The following is a 13,927-nucleotide window of genomic DNA, read 5'->3' as shown; positions in this document are numbered from 1 at the left end:
TCTGCTTGTCGTGCCAGCCAAGTTATTGACATTGAAATTGAAATTGAAATGGAGTTCGGGGAGGGGAGGGAGGCCTGCAGGAGCCACGCAGACCAGGGCGAGGGAGACGGATCCACTCGTGTTCTGGGAAGCCCTTTCCATCCCACGTTCCCAGCGCCTGTTTATTCATAACCTGTTGCCACGGATCGGCCTTTCATCTCTCCAGCCCAGAGGCGGAGGATTGGCCTTCAGGTCACTCCGTCCAGCCTCCCTCCTGATAATCGTTCTGTTTTTGAGCACCCACTGCCTGCCAGGAACTGAGAAAAGTGCTTGACATGGATTACTGACACAAGTCGTTGTTTAAAAAGGTAGCCCATTTCGACCACCCAGTCTCACTCCCCCATTCCTCATCCAGGAGTCCCCACCAGAGCAGCCTGGCTGGGGGGGCCCAGCCCACACGTGAACAACATCAATGCCAGGGAGAGCTACCTTGCAAACAGCCCGTCTGGTTGTTTGGACAGCACCGTGGTTACAAAGGCTCTTCGGCTGAACCGTGCCTCTCCATCTGTTGCCATGGGTACTGTCCCTCCTTCTCCTGCAGCCTCCATTGGGGGCACCTCTGACTGTGGTCAGGGAGGCAGACAGATGGTGCTTGGAGGTGGGATAGATGGTGCCCTGGGCAGCCCTTTGGGGTTGGGGACACTTTGAGTGGCCTTGTCTCAAAGAGGACAACCCAACTATCAATTCACCGTGTGGGCACGTGTTCCCTCTGCCATGTGTGTGCGCCTGTCTGTCACTCTCTCACGTATCACCTCCCTGTCACTCAGGCACCATACAGGGGAGCCTCGATGCAAGGGAGTCAGCTGCAATCAGGGGCAGATCACAGGCAGACTGACAGACGGACCAGAAGTCGGGCCGGCTTTTGCGGAAATCCGTGCAGCAGGCAGAAACAAGTCTAACGGTCTTTCCCTTCCAACTGGTGGGCAGTGGGGGCAGGAGGACAGAGAGCCGGGCATCCGCAGGAAAGGCGCTAAGCAGACATGTGGACAGGGGCCCGGAAGGCAGGCACCTCTGCTTGTGAGCATGGTTAGGGCGCAGGCCAGGGGTGGGCAAACTTTTTGACTCGAGGGCCACAATGGGTTCTTAAACTGGACCGGAGGCCGGAACAAAAGCATGGATGGAGTGTTTGTGTGAACTAATACATGTTAACACTGCTGCTGGTGAAGGAGCGGAGGGGAGAGCAAGAGAACCCTCCGCTCTTTCGGCTCCGCGGGCCGGATAGAACAGCCAAACGGGCCGGATGGGGCCCCCGGGCCATAGTTTGCCCACGGCTGGCAAGAAGTTCCCACACCCAGTTGAACAACCTCAGTTCCCTTCTCCCTCCTCCCACCTCCTCCATCCTCCCAGAGGCAGCTCTCTACCCTCACCCTGGGAACCCCTCACCCCAAAGCCAGGGAAGGGGTCAGAAAGGGAGTCTGCATCTCCTTCTGGAAGCTTCCACAGATTGCCCATAGTGAGTCTACTCTCCGAGAGAGGACAACAAAGAAAGGAAATGGGAGAGACTGGATGTTCCCTGCAATGAGCAGGCCTGGTGCCCGACCTGTCACTTACCTTGTCCCTTCATCACACCGGACCCCTCGCAGGAATTAGCCCATTGGAGGGGATGGTGTGTCAGAGGAATGACTCCCCAAAGCCCTTCAGCTGATAAGGGGCAGAGGTGAGATTTGAACCCAGGTCCCCGTGACTTCAGGATACACTCTTCTCTCCCCTCCCAGTGCATCTCCCGAGGACGCCCACGTGCGTGGATTCCCCTCGTGTTCTCAGGAGAATGAGGCAATCACCAGAAGGCTCGGGTAATTTATGCCTTAAAGGAAGTTCCCACTGCAAGAGGCTGCGAATTAGCCCAGAAATAGCAGATGATGTCAGTCAGGGCATCCCCCCTCCCCGGGCCCTTGGCATCACCCTTGTGGGACTGTCACCAGAATTGATGCAGCAACAATTACAGAATTGGATTTGCCCTTTCCTGGCATGGCCTGCTCAGACGTCATCCCTGTGCTCAGGGAACACCTGTCTCTTTGCCCAGCTCCTCATCCTCACGTACACCCTCCTCCCTCTCCCAGGCCTGGGAACAGCGGGAGGCAATATCGTATTCCAGCCGCATTGGGTCGTCTGAGCATCGCCTAGCAAAACGTGTTTCCCATCCTGAACCACTCACCCTGGCCTCCTCGCACATCACACTTCCCGCCTGTTCCTCCTCCTCCCAGTGCCTGCCTTCCTGAGTCTTTCCCGCTCTATCTTGTAGCCTCACCTCTAACTCAGGCCCAACACTTGGCACTCCGGCTGGACCTTTTGCTTCCTGCCTGACCTTGACTTAGCTTCTTCCTCTGGCTGGGCTGTTATTGGTTGTTTAGGAGAAAGGCAGTGATGGGCTGGACCGGCTCCCACCAGCTCACAGGAGCCGCTGTGCACATCTCCTTGTTCAATCATTTCATGCCAGTGGATTGAAATCAGTCACGGTAGGAGCATTTACACCAGAGAAATTGGCAAACACTGCAAATATGGGCTTTCTTCTCACAGGGAGCCAGTTGTCAAACACTTACCAGCATATCTCTGGATAAAGGACTTGCCCAAACAAGATGGGTCACAGGACTCCGCCCTTCATCATAGTAGATAACAGCCCTACTGTATTCACCCCAACTCCATGACTGGGATCCAGACAAGCCAGTCTGGCCCCATTTCGTACAGGGAAAAACTGAGGCTAAAGAGGGTTCAACCCAAGGTCATCTAGTGGGTCAGGAGCAGGGCCAGGATCGGGGCGCTGTGGTTGAGAGAGGCCTCTCATGCCCTCTCCAGGCTGCCTACAGCGCAAGCGGGGCATGTCTCTCAGATGAGGTCTCAGGAATGGCAAGGTCACTGCAGCTCTGACCCATGTGAGAACACCCAGGAGACCCTGGCTGGAACGGCGTAGGGTGGGCCTGGTAAGGTGGGAAGGGCTCCTCTCCTGTCCTGCAACCAGTATTAGGGGCTTCACCACAGCACCCGCCTCCCCCTCTGTTAGGAAACAATTAGGAGGGACTTGCACTGAGCAGTTACCGTGTAATCTAAGAGCCCAAAGGCAGGAGTGGAGATGGTAATGGATGCAGTGTGGGGAGAGAGAGGCCCGCATGAGATGGACACAGCCCACCCCACGGCATCCCCTATGGAGTGTCCATGCCATTATAAGGGATGGCGGCCAGAGAGAGAATTCTGGGGGCTGAGAGCCTGGTCGGGGGGCTGTGGCAAGATCTGTCTGCCTGACCTGTTCCTGCAGCCTTAGAGTAGGATTTATCTGTATTGCCTCCCTCTGTAGTCTGCGCATGTGTGTACGTGTGCACACACTATCACACACACATCCACACAGTGTCCCGTCAAAGCCCGATGCTTCCAGGGGCAGGTATGCACACCCCTCCACAGCAAGACAACCTTCAGGCCCCCTCAGGCACACTGACAGACAGACAGACAAACGCATCCACCTTGAATGTGCACGCGCAGAGACATCAGCATCCACTTGAAGGCGTGCTCGCACGTGCACGTGCTCAGAGAACCTTTTGCCCTTAACCAGCTCCTCTAAACAACCCACCTGAGGCTGCCGACATCCCCGGATTCTGCGCTGACGCCCACCCGGCCTCCCGGCCTCCTGACCTCCAGTCTCATGCACTCCCGGCAGCTCCCACACAGGAGCCACGTGATTCTGATCTGGATCCTCCTGCAGGGACAGCTTCACCTGGACAAGGGGGTATCGCTCACCTGGCCTCCGTGGGAGACGTTGCCGACCCAGTTTGACCCTCGGAGGCCACAGCAGTGTCCGGCATCCTGCAGGACAGGCCCCTGAAGATTTCAAGCAAGTGACACAGTCCTATTTGCTCACTCAACCATCTCCACGTGAACTGAATTCCACGCGCTTGACCTTCTCGGAACACCTGTCCTTTCAGAACACCTTCTTTTCTTTTCTTTCTTTCTTTTTTTTTGGTTAATGCTCACCTGAAGATATTTTTCCATTGATTTTTAGAGAAAGTGGAAGAGAGAGGGAAAGGCAGGGAGAAATATCGATGTGAGAGAAACACATCGATTGGTTGCCTCCTCTACGAGCCTCAACCAGGGCCCGGGCTGGGGAGGAGACTGCAACCGAGGTAGGTACATGTCCTTTACCGAATCGAGCCTGGGATCCTTCAGTCGTCAGACTGCCACTCTATCCACTGAGCCAAACCGGCTAGGGCTCAGCACACCTTCTTAAAGGCAGCGGTCAGAATCAGCCCTGCAGCTGGGGCCAGCCTCCCCTCCTGATCCTGACTCAATGCACCTGAGGCTTCGGTCCTCCCTGCCTGACTCCAGCTCTTATTTCACCCTCTCCCTTCACTAGTCTCTCAACTCCCTTTGCTCCATGTCCAAGAGCTCCCAGCAGGGAAGTATGTCTGACCCCTCGGTCAGGAGCACTGAGGGTGACCAGGATTCAACCAGGACCTCAGCCACGGACTCTAAGGGAGCGGAGGCCAGGCACTGCACCCCTCTGAGCCCATATTCCCTTCTGAAATGAGGACAGTCACCCCTACCCTGCCAGAGGCTGTGGGGATTGAATGACTGGTGGACCTAAGGCCCCCAAGCTAGTGCCTGGCCCAGATGTTCATTAAACATCACCTTTCCTGGCCTCAGTCCCTCCTACTGGGGATCCCAGTGACGCCAGCTTTTCTCCAACCCTGTGTGGAATGAATTTAGCAAGCATCTGCACAACCCTCCATCAAGGGCTCTGCTAAAAGCAAGGCTCATAATGTCTAATGTGTTTCCTTCATCTGCTAATTTAATAATTCTGCTAAAAAACGAGCTCATTTGGCCCACAATTTGCTTCCCGGAGGCCTCACGCCTCTTATTGCTCACAACTTCATTAGCTTTCAGGCACACACATTCTATCCCCACCCCTTGTGTTTCAGAAAGGGGGGCTGCATTTGAGCAATGATAATGGCCCTGGCTCCTCGTCCCTCCCCCTCCCTCTGTGCCTCAGGAAGACTAGAGTGGGCGGGCTCTCCCCTGCCTTTTGGTTTCTCCTCACCCTTCTTCATCAGCTCACAAAGCCAGCCCAGGCCCATGGGCCCAGGACCTCCACATCCGGAAGGACCAGTGGGCTCCGTTACCAGAGCTCGGCTGAGTGTGATCATGGGCTTTCCTCACAAGCTGTGGGTCTTGCACCAGCACAGCATGCTACACAGGAGTGAGTTTCCTGGGACTGGAGGTACCAGCTATATGTCAGAGATGCCTTAAGGCAGCGGTTCTCAACCTGTGGGTCGCAACCCCTTTGGCGGTCGAACGACCCTTTCACAGGGGTCTCCTAAGACCATCCTGCATATCAGAGCTTTACATTATGATTCATAACAGTAGCAACATTACAGTTATGAAATAGCAATGGAAATAATTTTATGGTTGGGGTCACGACATGAAGAACTGTATTTAAAGGGCTAGAAGGTTGAGAACCACTGCTAAGGCAATGCAGTCTCTTTTTTAAGCTTTGATTTCTCAAAGGCATGACTTTTACCCTTATCTGCTGCCCCAGCCACTTTGTAATATGCTCTCCATCACTTTCTCAGCTCTAGTCTTCCTAGCTTGGGTCAGAGAATTTTTAGCCTGGTAACCTAGGTGGATCCCTAAGGGGTTGATGGACAGGATTCAAGGGGTCATGGATCCTCCTGGAGTTAAATGCAAAATGTTCTGTGTATGTGCATGCACTCAATTTCAAAGCTTTTGATCAAATTCTCAAAGGTGTCTCTAGTCCAAAACAGATTAGGAGCCAATGCTATAGAACAGGGATAGGCACACTTTTCTGTCAAGAGCCAGGTAGGAGATCCTTGGAGGACCATGTGATTCCAGCTACTCAACTCTTGCTGTAGTACCAAAGTGGCCACGAGCAATATGCCAACAGATGCATGCTGCTGGGTTCCAATAAAACTTGACTCACACAAACAAGCGCCTGATAGAATTCAGCCCATAGGCTGTAGTTTGCTGACCCCTGCTGTAGAAGGAATTCTGGTTTTAAGTGGGAGCTTATGCTAGGTGCCCCTGTATATGTTCTCCAATTCATTCATTCATTTACTCATTCATTCACTCAGTATATTATGAAATGTATACTGAGCCCCTGCTATGTGCTAGGCCTTATATTCAATAAAACAGATAGAAAAAGGAATATCACCACCCTCAAGGATTCCACAGCCTATTTGCAGAGACGAGCATGGAAAAACTGTCAGCTGGGACAACCAGGACTGTAGTGGACATTTGTCCAAGAGACAGAAGTGGCATAAAGGAGACAGATGCTGATGGAGTAGGAGGCCCTTGAGTCAGGGCCCCAAGGAGGAGGAGGAATTTCCCAAGAAGGTGACTGCAAGGCAACCCAGGCAGAGGGAACAAATGACATGCAAAGGCACTGAGGCAGAGCCATGTTTGGGTGAGTGTGGGAAAGGCAGCCTAGAACTGGAGTGTGGGTGCAGGTGGGTGTCAAAGGGCAGGGGAAGCTCGAGGGAAAGACAGGATGAAGACATATCGTGAAGGGTCTTTCAGTCGAGCTAAGGACCTCGGACTTCGTTCTGGAGGCACTGGGGGCCATAAAAGGATTAGACTGTTGGCAGCTATGATTCTTCAGTGAAGCTGCTGCTCATCAGAGAGCATATATGTGCCATCCCCGCCCCCCGCCCCCCGCCATCTTCCTTCTGCTGATACTGTTACATTTAGTATTAACTCCAAGCCCTTTGGTTTTCCCAATTCAAGCCAAATTACACAAAGTCAAATTTGGTGAAGGAGGGATTACCCTCCAGATGATGGAAAAGTAAACACTTCCTGCCTAAACAAAGGGGTCCAGTCTTCCTGATCTTCCTCTCCTTTTCTATTCTCTTTCTTTCCCTCTTTCTCTCTCTTTTACTCTCTCTTTCTCCCTCTCTTTTGCTCTTTCTCTCATTTTGGTCTTTGTACTGATTGTATTGAAGAACTCAGAACAAGTATAGCACAATGTCACCAGGCAAATGTCCGTAAAAATGTAATAGAAACGAAAGATTCCCTTCAATAAGAGCACATAACTTACTGAGACAACATTAATGCACTTTTAAACCTTTGGGGTGAGTCTTTGGTTCTCCCCCAGGAATGGTTCCTAACCTTGAGGGGCACTGGTAACGGTAGAGGCAGGAATCAGAAACCATGTCATTGCACTGGCCTGTGACTTTGTTGGGCAACCCCAACCTTGAGGCAACAGGAGAAAATACAGCGACCACTAAGTGCAGCAACAGACCATACTTCCTCCTCTTTCCTCTACTGGTCAGTTTCCACCTGGGGTCTAGGATATAAAATCTTCATGCATTTTATACTTTACTGTTTCTGATATAATTGTTGGATCTATCAGGGTAGGAGCTGTATCCATCTTATATTCCCAGTACTCAGCATAGCTTGGCACACAGCTGGCGCTCAGTTCAACTCACCTGCAGCCTGCCTTCTCCCTTCCTCTTCCAGGGACTTGTTTATGGCTTCATGGTTCTAAAGGAGCATGGTCACGGACTTGGCGCTCTGGGATGTGGGTCAGTGAAGATCTGAAATGTCAGCTGTACCTCTCTCCTTCCAACTCTCCGTGGCTAATTCTTAAATTGCTCTCCTTATCGCTAGCCACCAGATATTTCTGTCTTCCAGGCATATGTTAGGGTTGTATTTCCTGGTCCCCTGCTGTTGGTGGTATCATGTGACTAGTTCTGGCCAATTGGGTATGAGCAAAAGATACCATGTGACTAGTTCTGGCCAATGGGGTATGAGTGCAAGTGTCACTTTTATACTGTCTAGTTAATTACTAATGCAGGACCTGAACGTTCTCTTCTAACACTGTGATTGGACATGTCCAAGATGGTGAATGCTCTGTTATCCTAGGTGCTTGGGTGACTGCAATGACAAATGTCTACACGGGAGCTGCCCACCCATGCAGACATGTGGCATGAATGAGAAATAAATCTTTATTGCTCAGCCACTGAGATTTGGGGTTTGTTTGTTACCATAGCATAACTTAACCTATCCTAACTTGTCATTTCCCCCCTGTTTTGTTCCACTTGGCCCGGCAACCCAAGATCCCCCTCTTCTTCGGTCGACTATCTAACCAACTTTATCATCTCTTCTCTGTTTAGTTATTCAGTTGTTTAACACAGACTCACAGAGCATCAGCTTTGAGGAGACAGAATGTGAGGAACTAAAAAGACAGATGAACCAGAGATGCCCTCAGGGGCTCACAGTCTGGTGGGCCCTGCCCTGGTCTGGGCAGTCTCTCCACTGCTGGTAAGTTCTGTCTCAGTCACTCCGATGCTTCCACCACCGCCATCTGGGTTGTCCTTGGAGATGGAGATTGAGGTCAGGAAGCTGCCCCTCTATCCCCAACCCATGGCCTCCTCTCACCACCAGGGCCTCTAAGAGGCCCTGAGCCTCCCTTGGAAGAAGTTCCTTTACTGTTAGGTTGGATGGTCCAAGGGGCTGGGTCCCTGCACAGGAGAACCCTGGAACCCCACTGTGATGCACCAGGATGGAGCATGGGGTGGCTACAGAGTCCCTGATTTTTTATTGGTAAAGAAACTGGACACAGAGGGGAGCAGTGATGTGCCCAGCATCACACAGCGGGGTGGTCACAGGGTCAGACCAGAATTAAGACCATGTGCCCTTGGAAAAAAAAATTCCTGCCTTGGGCACCAGTTCACCCTTGGCACAGTAAGACATTGGCCAAGGATGGTGAAAGAAACCCTTTTCCTCCAGGGACAAAAGAACTGAAGATGTGAGCAGCTGGGGCTGGGAGCGGAGGATGAGTGTGAGGTTGGGAGGGGGAATTTGCAGAAAGAGGATATCTCATTTGAGAGTGGGGATAGAATGCCTCGCTGTCACTAAAGAGAGGCAACGTGCCGCAGACCGTGGCCCACCGAAGCCATCCCCATGCCTCCAAGCAGATGAGTCCATGACACTCCGGACCACCATCCCTCCACTTCCTGCTGTCCCCTGGAAAAGACCCCTCCCCTGACCTGAAACAGGCTCAAAAGGCGCATTTCCTAGAGGTCCTGGGCAGTCGGGTGGCATCTCTTTGCAAGCACCTTCAGCCCTGGGATGGTCCTCTGCATTTTGGTTCAGGAGTGGAGGAAGGAAGGGGTGGTAAGAGCCCGATTTGGGCATTTTGCTCCACATACCTAGCATCCTCCTGGTGGTGGCCACAGTCTTGGTGTAGGCACCCCTCAACCCGCACACCTGACCCCTGGCTGTCCCTCCCCCTCCTATTGGAACAGGGGTAAAGTTATGTGTCAAGGTGACCCTGCCACAAGTTCTGAGGTGGATGGGGAGCCTGGAGATGAAGCAATTAACACACAGTCGGGAGTAAAGGTGCCCAGGGAGATTTCCCACGGAAGCCGAGCCTGGCAGAAGGGGAGGCTCAGCAGGCGCAAGGTGGTGGGTGGTGAGCGGGCAGGACAGGAAAAGCCACAGGCAGCCTCCTTCTTCGCACACGACTGCTTCTTCTTCTCTGGAAGGAAGCAAGGCTGGGGGTGGGGGTGGGGAAGTGTGGGTGCTGGACAGAGAGGGGTCCCCACGAGGGCATGGGACCCCAGACTGGGAGAGAGGATGTTCCCTGCTGGGCAGGGGCAGCCACTTGAGTCCCTGAACTCCCAGATGGGTACGGGGTCTTCTGGTGGCCACAGGAGCAGGCTCTGTGGAGCTCCAGGGGCTCCTGAAGTCACAACACATACTCAACACATCAACACACATGACACACAATGCCACAGCCAGGACACACAATCAGACACACACACCACACAGCACAGCAAGAAATATACAAGCAGTCATACATTGTCCGTCACTCAGTAGTACACACACACACACAGACACACACACAGACACACACACACGGGTTCCACCAATGAAGCTTCCCCAGGCCTCCTCGCATGTGTCCCCAAGAGGAACCACAGCCCTGGACCCAACTTCAGGTCAGAAAACAGAGGTCCGTGGCCGCTCTGCAGCTTACTGACCAGGAGACCATGCCCAAGTCCTGATGTCCCGGGGCCACACTGTCCTCATCTATCCAATGGGAAGATGAGCATAAAATAAGCACCTACTCGTGGGGTTGCAATGAGGTCTAAGGAAAGCACGTTGTGAGTCACAGGCCGTAAGTACCGGTGACTGCCCAGCTGGGGTGCAGAACCCCACCCTCAGGCACACGTACTTCCTAGGGCCCTGTGCGGGGCCTGAGCTTGATTAACCTCAATGAAAAGCCCACGTCTACAAAGACCCTCTCATGCCAAGCTTGACTTTGTTGAGCGCGTGTTCATCTATTCATCCGTTCAACAGTAACGGGATCCTGGTTGCGAGGGGCTATGTAGGATATAAAAATTGGCAGTACCTGGTGTTGGCTCTCAGGTAGTTCACAGAGCAGCTGGTCATCTGTCAGAATCCATGGCCTGGAAGGCTTTAAAATACCAGGGCCTGATCCAGCTGGCATGGCTTGGTGGTTGAGCGTTGACCTATGAACCAGGAGGTCACAGTTTGATTCCGGGTTGCAGGCTCGATCCCCATATGGGGTGAGCAGGAGGCAGCCTGTCAGTGATTCTCTCTCATCATTGATGTTTCTATCTCTTGCTTCCTCTCTCTTTCTCTCTGAAATCAATAAAAATATATTTAAAAAAATACTAGCACCTGGGCTCCAGAGGGTCAGTCAATTGATCTGAAAGGGGCCCAGGCAACCAGGTTTTTAAGAAGCTCCCCAAGTGATTCTCAAGTGTAGTCAGAGCTGAGACCCACTCCTCTACTGGAGAAAATAGACACCAAGGAGACGGAAAGGGACACTTTTCTAATCGATGCACACAGGGTAATAATAGCTAAGATTCAGCAAACCTCTTTTTGTGTGTGTGACCAGCACTGTGCCAAGTCTTACGTTAGCATATTTAACCTTCCCTAAAGCCCAGGAAGGCAGGCCCCACACCACCCATTTTACAGATGAACAAACTAAGCTCAAGAGATCAAATAATTTACTCAAGACAAGACTTCTCCCAAAAGGTGGCATTTGTGCTGAATCTTAAAAGAAGATAGAATCTTTCCCTGGAGAGACAGAGAAACCCATGGGTGGGGGTGGGCTCCACCCTGACTGCCTACTAGAACCCAAAGCCTGGGAGGCCTTTAAAACGTGTGTGGGGTGCAGGTGAGGGGAGCAGAGACTCCATGGACCGGAATGAGTGGGAGCACAGACCACAGAGGCTGGTGGGAACCAAATTATGGGATGACAACATTTTGGGACAAATAAAAGGTAGAGCTACTTTACCCAGCAAGTGGCAAGCAATTATGAGGCCCTTGTCATTATCCACGGAGGTGGCAGGGATGAAAATAGAATGTCAAGACAGAATCAGAGAAACCAGACCCAGAAGGAGTTCGCAGGGAGGGAGTTGAGACAAACTTTTAAAAAAACAGTGAAATGGAAATCAGCCTACCTTCATCCCCTCTGTTCAGAAGCAGCGGAGTGTGGGAGGTCAGAGGTCAAGTTCCAGACCCTTTCCTCGCCCAGCTGGGCTTGGCCGCGTGTAAAATGAGGGCAGGGATGTTTGCGTCTCAGGGTTTTCAGACACAGAAAGAACCATAGTCTCAGAGGAGGCTGGTGGGGGGAGAGGCGGTGGGGGAAGAGGAAGTGTGGCTTCCAGGCCCCGCCAGGGCGGTTCTGGGTTCCTCTGCTCCACACGTTGGCTGCCATGGAATGTTCGTTTGAACAAGAGGTTCCTGCAGCTCAGACATCAAAAGCACAGCTTTGACCTCTGTCATCTTTCTCTCCCAGAACCCCCCAGAATGATGGCAAACGCTGAGGGGCTCAGGCACCCGCGCTTTGAAGGCGAGAGCGGGGCTGGAGCTGGACACTGGGATCAAGTGGAAGTCTAAACAGATGCCACCGGGAGCCCTGAGCTCCTCATCCCTGCCCATCCCTGAGCTCCTCACTGCCATCTTCCCTGCGGGGAACTGCTCTGGGTAGGGAAAAAACAACAACTTCAAGTGCAATATGACGTCCAATTACAAGAGCAGGCTCCCGCCCCATACGCTATGTGAAAGTGCACTTTCCACGAGCTTTGCCGCTAGACAGGAAGCTGCCCATCAGCTTTTGGTTCCAACGTGCAAAGCAAATAACTAAGGCTTCTCGCTGTGTTCTAGATGCTTCCGGGTGCTTTCCACCTGTGACTTTTCCGATGCTCCCAACAGGTCCGTGAGGTCGGCTACTATTTCTGTTCCCATTTAACAGACGAGGACTCTGAGGAAGAAAGAGGCCACGCCCACATACAGTCACCTAGTTTGTGAGGCACAGACTTGCGCTATGGCCTCGGCTGTCAGCCCCCACAGCCACACTCTGGCCCACATGCCCTGTGCTATCCCACCAGGAGATCAGGCAGAGCAAAGCGAGGTGGACAAGCCAGGGGGGAAAGAGATCATGTAAAGAATTTTAAAAAGCGAACAAACAAGCAAAGAAGACCTTATGGAAAACCTCCAGCAAATATTAAAAAAGAGGTAGAAGATATATCGCATTCATAAAATAAAAATAGGTTATGAAGAAGAAAACTAGAGAACAAGAAAGAACTCTAGAATTCTGAAATGTGAAATAAAACACACAACACAGGTTGTAAAAGGCTGTCAATGAAATCTTGAAATTAGATCAATATGGCAAACCTAGGGAAAAAAAGAAAATTATACCATTTAAAGGATTGTGGTAGACTGTGTTGATTGCCCTGATCTTTACTTATCCTAATACCCAAATACAGTCCCCCTGCCCCCCACTAAAGAGGCCTCTTGCCGTCTGATATTAGTGGGGGGAGAGAGGTTGATCAAAGGCTTTAAAACTCTTATGTCATCGGCTCTTTCCTCTCAGCCATCCCCTTGAGACCATTCCCAGCCCACTGGCCCCACAATAAGGGTGAGAAACATTTGGAGCAGAGCTAAACTGCTCCGACAATCCCATCCTCGATCAGCCACCCCACTAGCAAACTCTGAGATAGGCGCGTAAGGCCAGTCACCATTAGCCACTCCACCGAGTCCAGCCTAAGTCAGTGACTCTCAGCCACAGTTTCCTGAGAGTAAGTAATTACGGTGCAAGCCACCAGGTTTCAGGTTGGTTTGTAGCATCATTGTAACCATGGCTAATGCAAGGATCAACCCAGGAACTGGTACCCAATCAACAGAGAAAAATAGAAGGAAGAGGGTTATCAAAAGAATAGTTCAAGTGAATTTCCCAGCATTAAAAGAGATGAACCTCCAGATGCCAGGGCCTAAAGGGCCTACGGACAATAGAAAGATCCCCGGACATTAGTGCTCCGACAATAGATAGATCCACCCTGGAGGCATGTTATTGTAAAAAGTCAGAACAGACAAAGAGATGACCCCAAAAGCGTCAGCAAGGTTTCCTACAAAGGAGCAGGAGTCAGTACAGCCATAAGGCTTCTCAAGAGCAACACCGGATACTAGATAACAGTGACGCAGTTTAAATGCTCCAGGGAAATTGTTTTCCATATCGAATTCTACACCTGGACATGCCACTAAATATAAGTTGAGAGTATAAAAGGCTTTGAGATGCGGAAGGATTCAGGAAATTCCCTTTGCACACACTTTCTCTGAGCGAGCTACCAAAGGATATGCTCCAGCAGAAGAGGGAACGAAACCAAAAAATAGAATCCAGGAAGCAGGAGACTCAACACCGGAGCCTGGCAGAGGAAGTGCCCAGGACGGACAACTTGGCAGCAGGTCAGGTTAAAGCAAGAAGGTCAGGGCCCCAGGAGGAAAGAATGCAGGGAGGGAGCAGGGAGCGATAGATGAGCTGAGGTAAAACCACGCTTGTGAACAACATATGAATAATAATGGTGTGGCAGATCTGATGCACTACTTGGAAACGTTTTTTGAAATGATGCATTTG

The sequence above is a fragment of the Myotis davidii genome, unplaced genomic scaffold (assembly GCF_000327345.1).
Source record: "Myotis davidii unplaced genomic scaffold, ASM32734v1 scaffold327, whole genome shotgun sequence".
Classification (NCBI taxonomy): domain Eukaryota; kingdom Metazoa; phylum Chordata; class Mammalia; order Chiroptera; family Vespertilionidae; genus Myotis; species Myotis davidii.
Note: the sequence above shows the minus strand (reverse complement) of the source record.